The sequence below is a fragment of the Lolium rigidum genome, chromosome 1 (genome assembly GCF_022539505.1).
Source record: "Lolium rigidum isolate FL_2022 chromosome 1, APGP_CSIRO_Lrig_0.1, whole genome shotgun sequence".
Taxonomy (NCBI): Eukaryota; Viridiplantae; Streptophyta; class Magnoliopsida; order Poales; family Poaceae; genus Lolium; species Lolium rigidum.
Genome location: NC_061508.1, coordinates 321438415 through 321451906, shown reverse-complemented (window position 1 = coordinate 321451906; position 13492 = coordinate 321438415).

The window sequence follows — 13492 nt, the reverse complement described above, 5'->3', positions numbered from 1 at the left end:
CTTATAACTTTTCTTTTCTTCACCATTTGTGTGAGAACATAATGTTGGTTATCACTCTACCATACTGTGAGAATGCTCTGATTTTCCATGAGCAGTGACTGTACCCTTCTGGTTCTCCAGGATTGATTGTTGATCCAGCAAAATGCCGTTTGCTGAGTGTCGATGCAAAGAGGGAATTTGTCCGTGAATTGTCAAAATGTCCAGATAAAGCACTTGAACTGCTGCATGAATGGACTACCTGTGGTATTATACATATTTTTTGTTCTCAATTATGCAAAGATGGAAAATATGAAGGGATGTCAAAACAACAGATACTAAATTATCTCTTCAAGGCTGTGAATGAGAAGTCATGTGGTCATGGGAAAAGTATGAAGAAGTCAGGCCCTGAGTCGAACTCAAGTGAGATCCAGTTACCTTACAAAGGACTGAAAAACATTGTTGTTCAAGCACTTCCAGTTATTGCAAGCGCTCCAGGGTGTTTGTCATGCAAAAGCACACCAGGAAGAATCGAGGACGGTGGGCACAAGGATGGACCTTCAGAACGTAGCACATCTGATCAAGTAACGACTCTTCTGATGTCCTTAAACTTGGTGCCTCACAATCAGGGGATTTTATTGGAGAAAGCTCCTGATTCACAAGCTCCCAGAACAGGGAATGGTATTGAATTGGGTGATAGTATTATTGGAACAGGCTCTAGATCTAGCAATGATGACCATGTTCCTCATCCTGGTCCTCTGAAACCTAGAATAGAACCATGGAGTCCATCAAGCAGTAACCCCTCAGGGAAACCCGATGACATTGAGCAAACTGATGAAAATGTTTACATGTTATGTGTCAAGGTGATCAGGCAGCTGGAATGTGAGGGTCACGTCGATGTCCACTTCAGAGTGAAGTTCTTGACATGGCTAAGCCTACGGGCGACTCAGCGGGAAAAGGAAATAGTTAGCGTGTTTGTGGACACTTTCACTGATGATCTCACAAGCCTTGCCAGCCAGCTACGTGACACCTTCTCGGAGGCAATCTACAGCAAGAAGACGCCTATGGCGCCATAGTCTCTTCATGAAACTTTACCACTGACAATAGAGTTCTTTTGTGTGAGCGAAATGGGGAAGTTTGGGCACCAATCCAACTTAGGATATATTACTGTTCCCATGCTTTATTAGCTGATCATTGCATCAACTTCTCAGTAGAACATTATCCACTGTAGTAGTTAGTTTTGTTAACTTTCCGCCTGCAGCTGGAAGTTCAACTTCTTACCAGTATGAAGCATCAGGAAATTTGCAATCCAGAATAGCGCTATTTTGAGATCCTAATGTTTATGTAAGTGTGCGCAGCTACATATCTTAACTCAAGTTCCGTGCTTTAATCTTAACAAAAATCTCAAGTTTTGTGCTTTCTGGTTGTCAAGTTGGAAGTTTGATGATTCTCAAGTTGAATGTGCTGGTTAATAATCAGTTTTGGTTCCTTCTCGGCGGCGTCTTTGGCGCTGTTGATGAGTTCGCTAGGGGTGGTGTGGCCTTGGGCGTGGCTGGCGAGGTGGCGGTGCTGGCTACGTTTTGGCTTTTTGTCCTCTGGTTCCTCCGCTGCATCGGTGATGCTCGGCTGTGGCGTCGTCGAAGGAATCTGGAGGTTTGTACAGCAGCTTGGCTTTGGCCGAGGCTTCCGGGAATCGGCCTGCTCTGGAGTGGTTCTGCGGAGGATGGAGGTCGTCTTCGTATTCTGCGCCGGTGTCAGCTGGTGGTGGCGATGGCGTGGCTGCGGTGGCTCGGGGATTTTTCCCCGCCGATGTTCCTTCAACGGCTTCAATTCCGGCGTTCGCGTCGGATGGTTCTTGCGGTACTTCAACGCAGCTGGTCTGCTTTCGAGCCCCGTTTGGCCTTGGGTCTGTGGTGGTCTCGTCTTCCTCCGCTTCGGCAGCGTTCGAGCGGTGCTGGAGCTCGGCGACGGCGACCGGCGTGGTGGTTGGGCAAGAGAATCTGTAGGGACTTCGTTGTAATTTCTTTGTTTGTTAGAGTTCTTTTTGCTCTTTCTCCAGGAAAGCGGCTTTTCTGGTTGCTTCTTCTCGTTGGGTGCGTGTCTGTTTGTTGTACTCGGTTTGATCCTTGAACACGTTCTCTGTTTTCTCAAAAAAAAAAAAAAAATCAGTTTTGGTTTGCCATCTATCATCTAGAACACTTGATTGATCCAGCGTGAAATTCTAATATCCCTATCTCTGAATACAGTATAAAATAGGAACAATAATACTCCGTATGAAGAGATCATATGGTGGTACCACATAGTGCAAGACTGTTTCTGGATCAAACCACCTATGGTCAAGCCAAGAAATGAAATGAATAGAAAAACTGATGAATTGTCTTCTTTTTATAGGGACATGGGGAATAACTGGTCCCATATGGGCACTCCAGGCTAAAACTAGGATAGCAACGACAAAAGTTGGAACATCATACATTTATATTTCAATGTAGCTGACGGTACAACGAGCAAACATGTTTATTCACTCACAAACTTAATATCTGCAACCTTGTACACTGTCTCAGCCTTTTACTCAAAACTCAACTTAATGTCTGCAATCCTCTACCCTATCGCAGCTGTAAAGATCCTTACTCATGGTTTAGTTATATTTTTTCGTGAAAACGCAAAAGCATTGCGTTTCGATGCATTGATAGAAAAGAAGGTTATATGTACAAGTCCCCTAGAGGACATACCCCGCCATACAACTCAACCCAAGAAAAACTAGTCTAGGGGAGGAGCTGACGGACACCCCGGGCTCCCGCGTCCGCCCATAGCCGCGCATCGGACCTAATGTCGTTGAATAGGGACGTCACCGAAGGCCGCGCATTGTCGAAGACCGCCGCATTTCGGTGTTTCCAAATCCACCACGCCGTAAGCATGATAATCGACGAAGTTCCTTTGCGCAGTTGGCGGGGGGCGGTCCGCACAGCCTGCGACCACCACTCCGCGAAGTCACCCTCCACCGTGGGAGGACCTGAGGTGGATCGGATCCACGAGAGGACCTCAAACCACACCATCCTGGAGAAAGAGCACCCAGTGAGCAGGTGCGCCGTGGTCTCCACAGCCTGATCACACAACGGGCATGTAGGCGCATGCGGTAAGCCCCGCCTCGCCAGCCTCTCACCCGTCCAGCATCTGTCCATGCAGGCCAGCCATATGAAGAACTTCACCCTTGGCGGCGCCCAAGATTTCCAATTCAGCCTCCAAGACCCTAACGTGATAGCCCCCTGGAAGAGGGCGTCATAGCAAGATCGAGCACTATATCGGCCATCCGTCGTCCAGCGCCAGACCATCCTAACATGTTCCGCCGAAAGTTGCACATCGCGAAGCCTACCCCATAGCTGCACGTATTGCCAAAGTGCGAGCGCGCTTGGCGCGCCTGCTATGTCAGTGATCCAGGTTCGATCGATCAGCGCCTCCCGAACCGTGCGCGCCTTCCGGCGGCGCTTAGGGACCAGCGCATACACCTCCGGCGCCATCTCCTTGATGGATCTGCCATCCAGCCATTTGTCCTCCCAAAAGAGGGCGGACTCCCCATCGCCTACCTCCATCGTAGTGGAGGTCGTGAAGACGTCGAGCTCCATCTTAGAGAACTGCATATCGAGCCCACGCCATGGTCGCGTAGGGTCGGTACGCATCCTCCAGATCCAGCGCACCCTCAAACTGGTCGCAGTGCGCGCCAGGTCGGGGATTCCCAGGCCCCCCAGCCGCAGCGGCCGACACACCCTGGACCAATTGACATGGCAGTGCCCTCCGTTGGCCTCTGCCCTGCCGGCCCACAGGAAGCCGCGCAAAATCTTGTTCACCTGTTTCAGCGTCTTCTTGTCCAGTCCCAACACCATCAGCTGATGCAAAGGGATCGCCGCGAGCACCGCGCGTACCAGCGCCAAACGCCCAGCCCTGGGCATCATGGAAGCACGCCAGGTAGGGAGTTTGTCAGCCAACCTGTCTACCAGGGGTTGGAAGGATGCGGCTGGCAGCCTCCTGGTAGAGAGAGGGATGCCAAGGTACTTCACAGGGAACTGCGCCAGCTGACATCCCATGAGTCCAGCGGCGCCAACAGCCTCCTCTTCCGAGCATCCAATGGGGGAGACCGAACACTTGGCGAAGTTGGTGTGTAATCCCGAGGCCTGCCCAAAGAGATCAAGAATGCCGCGAACTGCGCGCAGTTCCGACTCATCAGGGTGGCAGAAGATCACCACATCGTCCGCGTATAGCGAGACCGATGTCACCAGGTCTCGCCGAGCCAACCGTTTGAGGACACCCAACTCGATGGCCTTGGCCAGCAACCTATTAAGCGAGTTCATCATCAGGACGAACAACGACGGCGACAGGGTGTCACCCTGTCTCAGACCCCTCCTATGCCAGATAGGGGGGCCTGGCTCGCCATTGAGCAACACCCTGGTACTTGCCGTGGACAGTAGAATGGAAACCAGCTCGCGAAACCTAGGGCCAAAACCTATCTTGCGAAGGATCTCCATGAGGAACCCCCACGAGACAGAATCGAACGCCCGAGCTATGTCCAGCTTGAGCATCACCCGTGGTTCCTTCATCCTGTGCAGGAACCTAGCAGTCTGCTGGACCAACATGAAGTTGTCATGGATGCACCGTTTGCGGATGAACGCACATTGGTTACGATCCACCAGCGACTCCATCCTAGGAGCTAGCTGTGTAGCCAAGGTCTTAGCAACAAGCTTGGCGAAGATGTGGATAAGACTAATCGGCCTGTAATCACCCAGCGCCGCCGCGTCCGGGCGCTTAGGCAGCAAGATCATTAGGGCCTGATTGAGGCCCTGAAACCCGCGCCCACACATCGTGAATAGCTTCTCGAAGGCTGCCATGAAAACACCCTTAACCACGTTCCATCATTTTTGCAGGAACTCAGCTGTGAAGCCGTCGGGTCCTGGCGCTTTGCCTGGCGGCAGGCGCCTAATCACCTCCCAGATCTCCTCCTCAGTGAACGCAGCCTCCAGCTCGGAAAGGTCCTCCGGGTGGGTGCCCAGAAAGTCCAAGTCCAGCGAGTTCGCCCGGTCAACCGAGGTCCCAAGCAGACCTTCAAAGTGCGTGAAGGTCGCTTCAGCCATGGCCGCATGGTCCGAGATAACCGCGCCATCCACCTGCATGCTATGGATTACGTTCTTCTGTCGCCTATAGGCCGCATGTTGATGGAAGAAGGATGTGTTGGCGTCTCCCTCTCGCGGCCACGCAATCTTGGCCCTCTGGCGAGCCATAGTGCGTTCAAGAGAGGCTAGACCCAAGTAGGCGTGCTTGAGGTGTGCACGGAGTCGATGTTCGTCCGGAGACAATTGTCTTGATTCCATGGCGATATCCAACCTCAGCACAACCTCCCGCGCTATCATCAGCTGCAGCTTGACACACCCCACCTTCTTATCGCTCCAGCTCATTAGGCTGCGCGCCGTGCGCTTCAGCTTAGCGGTGAGCAGACGGAATGGGTCCGGGTCTCCATCGACTACACCCCAGCTGTCCTGCACCACCTCACTGAACCCATCCAACTTCAGCCAGAAGCGCTCGAACTGGAACCTTTTCCGTCCTGCTGCTTTTGTGGTACAGTCCAACATGAGGGGGCAGTGGTCCGCCACCACCGTCGCCAGGCAGCGCAACATGCAGCTGCCAAACATCTCCTCCCAGTCGACCGTGGTGAACACCCGATCCAGCCGAACAAGAGTGGGCGTGTCCCTCTCGTTTGACCAGGTGTAACGTCGCCCGTGGAGGTAGATCTCCTTGAGCTCACAGTCGTTTAAGAAGCGACGGAATCTACCCATCATCCTGCGGTTTAGGTTACCATTGTTTTTATCCTCATCGCGGTATATCATATTGAAGTCCCCACAGAGGGCCCAGGGGCCCCGGTGAATACCACGGATATCGCGAAGCTCCGCGAGGAAGGCGATCTTGTCAGCCTCAGCCTGTGGGCCGTAGACGCATGTCAACCACCACCAAGGGCCACCCCCCAAGGGGGACACCCTAGCCGTGAGACTATGGTCTCCGTAGTGGGCGCTATCCAGCTGCACCAACCTACTGACCCACGCAACGATCACCCCACCCCTAGTACCAACCGCCGGCAAGCAGAAGTAAGCATCAAAGTCCGCGCCTAGCGTTTCCATAACAATGGCCAGAGTTACAACCGATAGCTTTGTCTCCTGGAGACATACAATGGACGCACCCGTAGTACTAACAACACTCCTAACACCCGAACGCCGTGCGCGGTCATTAAGACCTCGCACATTGGCCACCATGATCTTTGGTTCGTACAACATTGGGACAACGTAGAAACACCCGTAGATCGCCGTCGGGGCCAGGCCTCAACGAGGCGACCACCCGACATCCCCAGCATGGGTGGGGAGCATCCTCTGATCGTGGCCAGCGTCCATCCATAGAACTCCGCAATGGCCTCAATCATGTCATCCGTCATTGGTAACTCGTACATCTTATGGTAAGCCTCTAGTGCAGCCGCTGACGGTGCCTCGTCCCCGGAGAGAAGGCCAAGCTTGCGCATCAGGTTCTGAACCGCCTTCATCTCCGTGCTCAGCCCTCCAGGTTGTCCCGCGATCCTCGAGCTACGTCGCGGCTGGAAGTTAAGCTCCACCAACCTGCGCCTCACCGACGGAGTCTGCATGAGGGCGTCCGAGCGCGACTTCGCAGCCATCAGGAACTCACCAAGTGTCCTGGGTCTTGCTGGTGCTTCTCGTGTTCTGACCACCGCCGGCGGTCGAGATCTGTTGAACACCAGCGGCGGTGATGCAAAGCGACACACCGACGGGGACGGAGCAGGTGGCACGGTGACCCCACCCCTGTCGCGGATGCCACGCGCCGGGGGTAGTTCAGCGATGATCTCCTCATCCTGTTGCCTGCCAAAGCGCACCGGCGAGCAGTGGTTAAGCAACACGAAGAGCCGGGAGGCTTCCAAGGCGGCAGCGGGCCCTGGTCCCTCGACGTCGTCCCGCAAATGCTCCGGCACACGACACGGCGGCTGCAAGGGCGTGCCACCTGACCTATACCTGGCCGGGAAGGTGTGGATTGCTTCGATTAGTTCCCTGCATGGCAGACACGTAAACATTAAATATGAGCCCTATCGGCTCTCAGGTTGCCCTGTGGATCGGCTCAAAGAGCCGATCGCCCCATGGTTCATGTTGGATTTTCGATGACATGGGGATCCTGCTTGATCACAACAAAGCTAAACCAATCTACGACAGTTTAGGTTTTTCACCGTATGATCGGAACATCCTACGCGTAGTTGAGCCTAATAGACATGAAAGATAACGGAAAGCTAACCCTAAAAGAGACCTAAAAACCAACATAACGTTAATTCCCGGAACATCCCTCCTAGGACTAGCAAACCATACCTAACGCACTACCGGATCGTTCAACCCGTTTGCAAGGCCTAACCATACGGATATTAAACTAATCCTTGATGAACAAGGAGCAACTATAACAGATCGGATCTACTAAGTCACGAACAAGCAAGATGCTGCCCTTACACCCAGATAGGTGTAAGGGCAGCTAGATGTTGAGGGACGGCATAGCTAAGCAGATATATGCAAGAAAAGCATCTACGCAAGCCCCAAAACACCTATGGTAAATAGTGCTACTCGCCATCAACAACGCTTCAGTACGAGCAACACAAGGTAAACGAATAAACGTTGTGCTGCCTAGATCGCAAGATGTGATCTAGGCAGCATGGTGCTTACCCGGGAGAAACCCTCGAAAGAAGGGGTGACGATGCGCCTGATTTGTGTTTGTTGTGAACGTGATTGTCCTCCTTTTCCGATAACCCTAGATACATATTTATAGTCCAAGGGACTTTCTAATTTGGACGTGCACCTAACCGTGCACGAGTTAAACTCTATCTTTTAATCTAAACTACAATGCGATGTACTATATTACAGATACATAGGCAATTAAGCCCAAACTCTTCGTGCAAGGCCGCTTCAAAGACGCTCCACGTGTATATCCTTCAAGCCCATCTTCACTTACGGCCCATCTCCTGATTTGGCCAAAATCCGGTGATAACACATGCCCCCCTGGTTTTGGTAATGATAATTTCAAAACCATCTGTTTTTCCTTCGAGGGGTCATGTCGTGGCAGAGCAGAACCGTCGCAGTATTCTTCATCATGACGCTTTGCCTTCTCACCTTCTCTGCACGATTTGACCACTTTGGCACCACATCCTTGGAAACTGTCCGAGCATTAAATCTCTGCTATATCCCCTTTTATTTAGCCACTTCTTGCAGTTCCCTTCTTCATCCCCTTCGCACTAGCACTCCAAAAGCCCTCCTCTACCACCATGTCTTCTTCTTCTTCCTCCTCTGCTGCATCAAGCCTCTCTGTCCAATCCTTCTCCCTCCGAGAGCCGATGATACGTCCAATTTGCATCACTATTTTGTATCATAATTTGCTGTTATTCATTGATATATTTCATATTGGGACACAATACTTATGTTATTTCATCTATTTTGCATGTTTCATCATTATTGGAGGATCAAGCACCGGAGCCGGGATTCTGCTTGGAAAAAGCACCGTCGGAACGCAATATTTCGGAAGATCAACTGTGGAAGGAAATTACACGTAAATTCCTATTTTTCCGGATGACGGAGGGAGCCGGAAGGGGAGAAGAGGGGACCCGAGGTGGGCCCACCCCATAGGCCGGCGCGGCCCAAGGCCTGGCCGCGCCGCCCTATGAGGAGGGGGCCCACAGCTCCTCTCGCCTCCTTTTCTTCGCGTACTCCTTCGTCCCGAAAACCTAAGCCACGGAGGGTACCTCACGAAGAGTTACAGCCGCCTCGCGGGGCGGAGAACACCAGAGAGAAAAGAGCTCTCCGGCGGGCGGGAATCCGCCGGGAAATTCCCTCCCGGAGGGGGAAATCGACGCCATCGCCATCGTCATCGAGCTGGACATCATCTCCATCATCATCATCATCATCTCCACCATCTACACCGCCATCACCACCGCTGCACCTCGTCACCGCTGTAACAATTTGGGTTGGATCTTGATTGTTTGATAGGGGAAACTCTCCGGTGTTAATCTCTACTTGTTATTGATGCTATTGAGTGAAACCATAGAACCAAGGTTTATGTTCAGATTGTTATTCATTATCATATCACCTCTGATTGTATTCCATATGATGTCTCGTGAGTAGTTCGTTTAGTTCTTGAGGACATGGGTGAAGTCTAAATGCTAGTAGTGAATTATGGTTGAGTAATATTCAATGTTATGATATTTAAGTTGTGGTGTCATTCTTCTAGTGGTGTCGTGTGAATGTCGACTACACGATACTTCACCATTTATGGGCCTAGGGGAGTGCATCTTGTATTTGGTTGCTAATTGCGGGGTTGCCGGAGTGACAGAAACCTAAGCCCCCGTTAGTATATCGATGCAAGAGGGATCGCAGGATCTCAGAGTTTAAGGCTGTGGTTAGATTTATCTTAATTACTTTCTTGTAGTTGCGGATGCTTGCAAGGGGTATAATCACAAGTATGTATTAGTCCTAGGAAGGGCGGTGCATTAGCATAGGTTCACCCACACAACACTTATCAAAACAATGAAGATTATTTAGCTACATGAAGCGAAAGCACTAGACTAAAATCCCCGTGTGTCCTCAAGAACGTTTGGTCATTATAAGTAAACAAACCGGCTTGTCCTTTGTGCTAAAAAAGATTGGGCCACTCGCTGCAATTATTTCTCTTGCATTTTATTTACTTGTACTTTATTTATCTGCTATATCAAAACCCCCTGAATACTTGTCTGTGAGCATTTACAGTGAATCCTTCATCAAAACTGCTTGTCAACACCTTCTCGCTCCTCGTTGGGTTCGACACTCTTATTTATCGAAAGTACTACGATACACCCCCTATACTTGTGGGTCATCAAGACTATTTTCCGGCGCCGTTGCCGGGGAGTGAAGCGCTATTGGTAAGTGGAATTGGTAAGGAAAACCTTTACTTGTTTGTGCTGATTTTATTTACTGCTCGCTGCTATAAGTCATTATGGAGAGATCTTCTCTTCAATTTCTATTTGGGAAATCTACTACAACCGCAACGGTAGTGGATGAAGCGCCAGGTGAGGAAGTAGTACCATATAAAATACCTATGAAAATTATTGAACGTGTTATGGATAACCGCTATGAAGGGGATGGAACTGTCCATCCTGGTGATCATTTACTTGTTTTTGCATGAATTATGCGGGTTATTCAAATGTGCAGGTATTGCTATGAATGAAGTTAGAAAGAAACTATTCACTATATCGCTGTCCGGTAAAGCGGCGCACTCGGTATAAATTGTCTGAAGAATGGTGATTCTATTGATTGGGAGGACATTGTGCCTTTATTTTATTCTAAATTCTATCCTCCAAGTGAAATTCACAAAGATCGGAACCGCATATATAATTTCTGGCCTCATGATGGAGAAAGTATTGCCCAAGCTTGGGGGAGATTGAAGTCTTTAATGCTCAAATGCCCCATTCATGAGCTTCCTGGTAATGTTATTATTGATAATTTCTATGCAAGACTTTCTTTTCAAGACAAGACCTTGCTCGGATACTTCTTGTTCGGATCATTTACACGCAACAAAGAAGAGTTTAAAAGGGACCTTCTTGATCGGATCCAAGGAAATACCGAAGGATGGGAGAACGACAAAGATAGAGAATCGAGTATAATTTATGATTATAAATGCATTGAAGCTTTTATGGATACTGATAAATTTCGTAATATGAGTGCTACATATGGTCTTGATTCCCAAGTTGCTGCAAATCTTTACAAAGCTTTTGCCTCTCATTATGAATTGCCTAAGAAGAATTTTGATAAGTATCATGAACCGTATAAAGATAACGTAGATTCATCTGTAAACAAATGTGTAGTGATTGAAACTGTTGATAATGTTATTCCTGAAGTTTATATTGAAAAAACTCCTTTCCCTGCTAAAATGAAAGAATACTCTTCATATCTAGTGCGGTTAATAAAAGTGAAAAGAAACCTAAAGAACTCGAAGAACAAATTAAAATTGAACCTGCTTGTTGCAATAGTTAAAGAGCTTGTGACTGAAAATGTGGAGGATGGTCATATTATTTTCTGTGAAGATGCTTCTAATATTGTTTCACATCCTAATAAACCCAAACAAGTTAGTGTTCCTATGTTATCTGTTAGAATAGGTGATCATTGCTATTATGGTTTATGTGATATTGGTGCAAGTGTTAGTGCTATTCCTTATGAGCTTTACACGGAGATTATGCACGAAATTGGTTCTTGTGAACTTGAAGATATTGATGTGGTTATTCAGCTGGCTAATAGAGAAACTATTTCTCCAATTGGTATTGTTCGAGATGTGGAAGTTCTATGCCGTAAGATTAAATATCCTGCTGACTTTTTGGTACTTGGTTCTCGCTGCTAGTGATTATTGTCCTATCATTTTTGGTAGACCTTTTCTAAATACTTGTGGAGCTATTATAGATTGCAAGAAAGAGAAAATTTTGACTAGATTTGCTGGTGAACCTTATGAATTTAACTTTTCTAAATTCACTAAAACTCCTTATAAAGCTGACTTGCCTAGTAATGATTTTAAAATGGAGCAGTGTGCATCTATTGTTCTTGTTCCTAATAATCCTTTGCAGCAACATTTGGAGAATAGCGAAAGTGAAGCTTTTAGGAAGGAAAGAGATGAGCTTGAGGAAATTTTTCTTCGCCAACCTATTCTCAAGCATGATTTACCGGTGGAAGATTTGGGTACAACACCGCCACCAAAGGAAGATCCTGTTTTCGATTTAAAGCCTTTACCTGATAATCTTAAATATGCTCATATTGATGATAAGAAAATATATCCTGTTATTATTAGTTCTAAGCTTTCAGAGATTGAGGAAGAAAGGTTATTGGAAATATTGAAGAAACACCGAGGAGCTATTGGCTATACTCTTGATGATTTGAAAGGGATTTCTCCTTCTATTTGCCAACATGCTATTAATATGGAAGATGATGCAAAGCTCGTTGTTGAACATCAACGTCGTCTAATTCCGAAGATGAAAGAGGTGGTAAGGAACGAGGTATTAAAACTTCTTGAAGCTGGTATTATATATCCTATTGCTGATAGTAGATGGGTTAGTCCTGTGCATTGTGTTCCTAAGAAAGGAGGAATAACTGTTGTGCCTAATGATAATGATGAGCTTATTCCTCAAAGAGTAGTTGTAGGGTATAGAATGTGCATTGATTTTCGAAAAGTTAATAAAGTTACTAAGAAAGATCATTACCCTTTACCATTTATTGATCAAATGCTAGAAAGGTTATCTAAAAATACTCATTTTTGCTTTCTTGATGGTTATTCGGGTTTTCACAAATTCGTCGTTAAAGCTAAAGATCAAGAGAAAACCACGTTTACTTGTCCTTATGGAACTTATGCTTATAGGCGTATGCCTTTTGGTTTATGTAATGCTCCCGCTACTTTTCAAAGATGCATGTCTGCTATTTTTCATGGTTTTTGCGAAAGTATTGTAGAGGTGTTCATGGATGATTTTTCTGTCTATGGGAATTCTTTTGATAATTGCTTGCGAAACCTCGATAAAGTTTTGCGAGAGATGTGAAGAAACTAACCTTGTTCTTAATTGGGAGAAATGTCACTTTATGGTTAATGAAGGAATTGTATTGGGACATAAAATTTCCGAGAGAGGTATTGAAGTTGATAGAGCTAAAGTTGAAGCAATTGAGAAGATGCCCTATCCGAGGGATGTTAAAGGTATTCGTAGTGTTCTTGGTCATGTCTGGTTTTTATAGGAGATTTATTAAAGATTTTTCTAAAATTTCAAAGCCTCTTACTAATCTTCTTCAAAAAGATGTACCTTTTGTTTTTGATGATGATTGTAAGGAAGCTTTTGAAACTCTAAAGAAAGCCTTAATAACTGCTCCCGTAGTTGAACCTCCTGATTGGAATTTTCCTTTTGAAATTATGTGTGATGCTAGTGATTTTCTTGTAGGCGCTGTTCTTGGACAGCGGGTAGATAAAAAATTAAATGTTATTCATTATGCTAGTAAGACTCTTGATGCTTGCTCAAAGAAATTATGCTACAATCGAAAAGGAATTGTTAGCTGTAGTCTTTGCTTGTGACAAGTTTAGACCCTATATTGTTGATTCAAAAGTCACAATTCATACTGATCATACTGCAATTAGATACCTTATGACAAAGAAAGATGCTAAGCCAAGGCTTATTAGATGGGTACTTCTTTTGCAAGAATTTGATTTACATATTATAGATAGGAAAGGTGCTGATAATCCAGTTGCTGATAATTTGTCTAGATTGGAAAATATTGCTTATGATCCTGTTCCTGTTAATGATAGTTTTCCAAATGAACAATTGGCTGTAATAAAGGTGAGCTCACGAGAGAGCCCTTGGTATGCAGATTATGCTAACTTTATTGTTTCGAAGTATTTGCCTCCAACCTTTTCAGCGCAGCAAAGGAGGAAATTCTTTTATGACTTGAGGCAT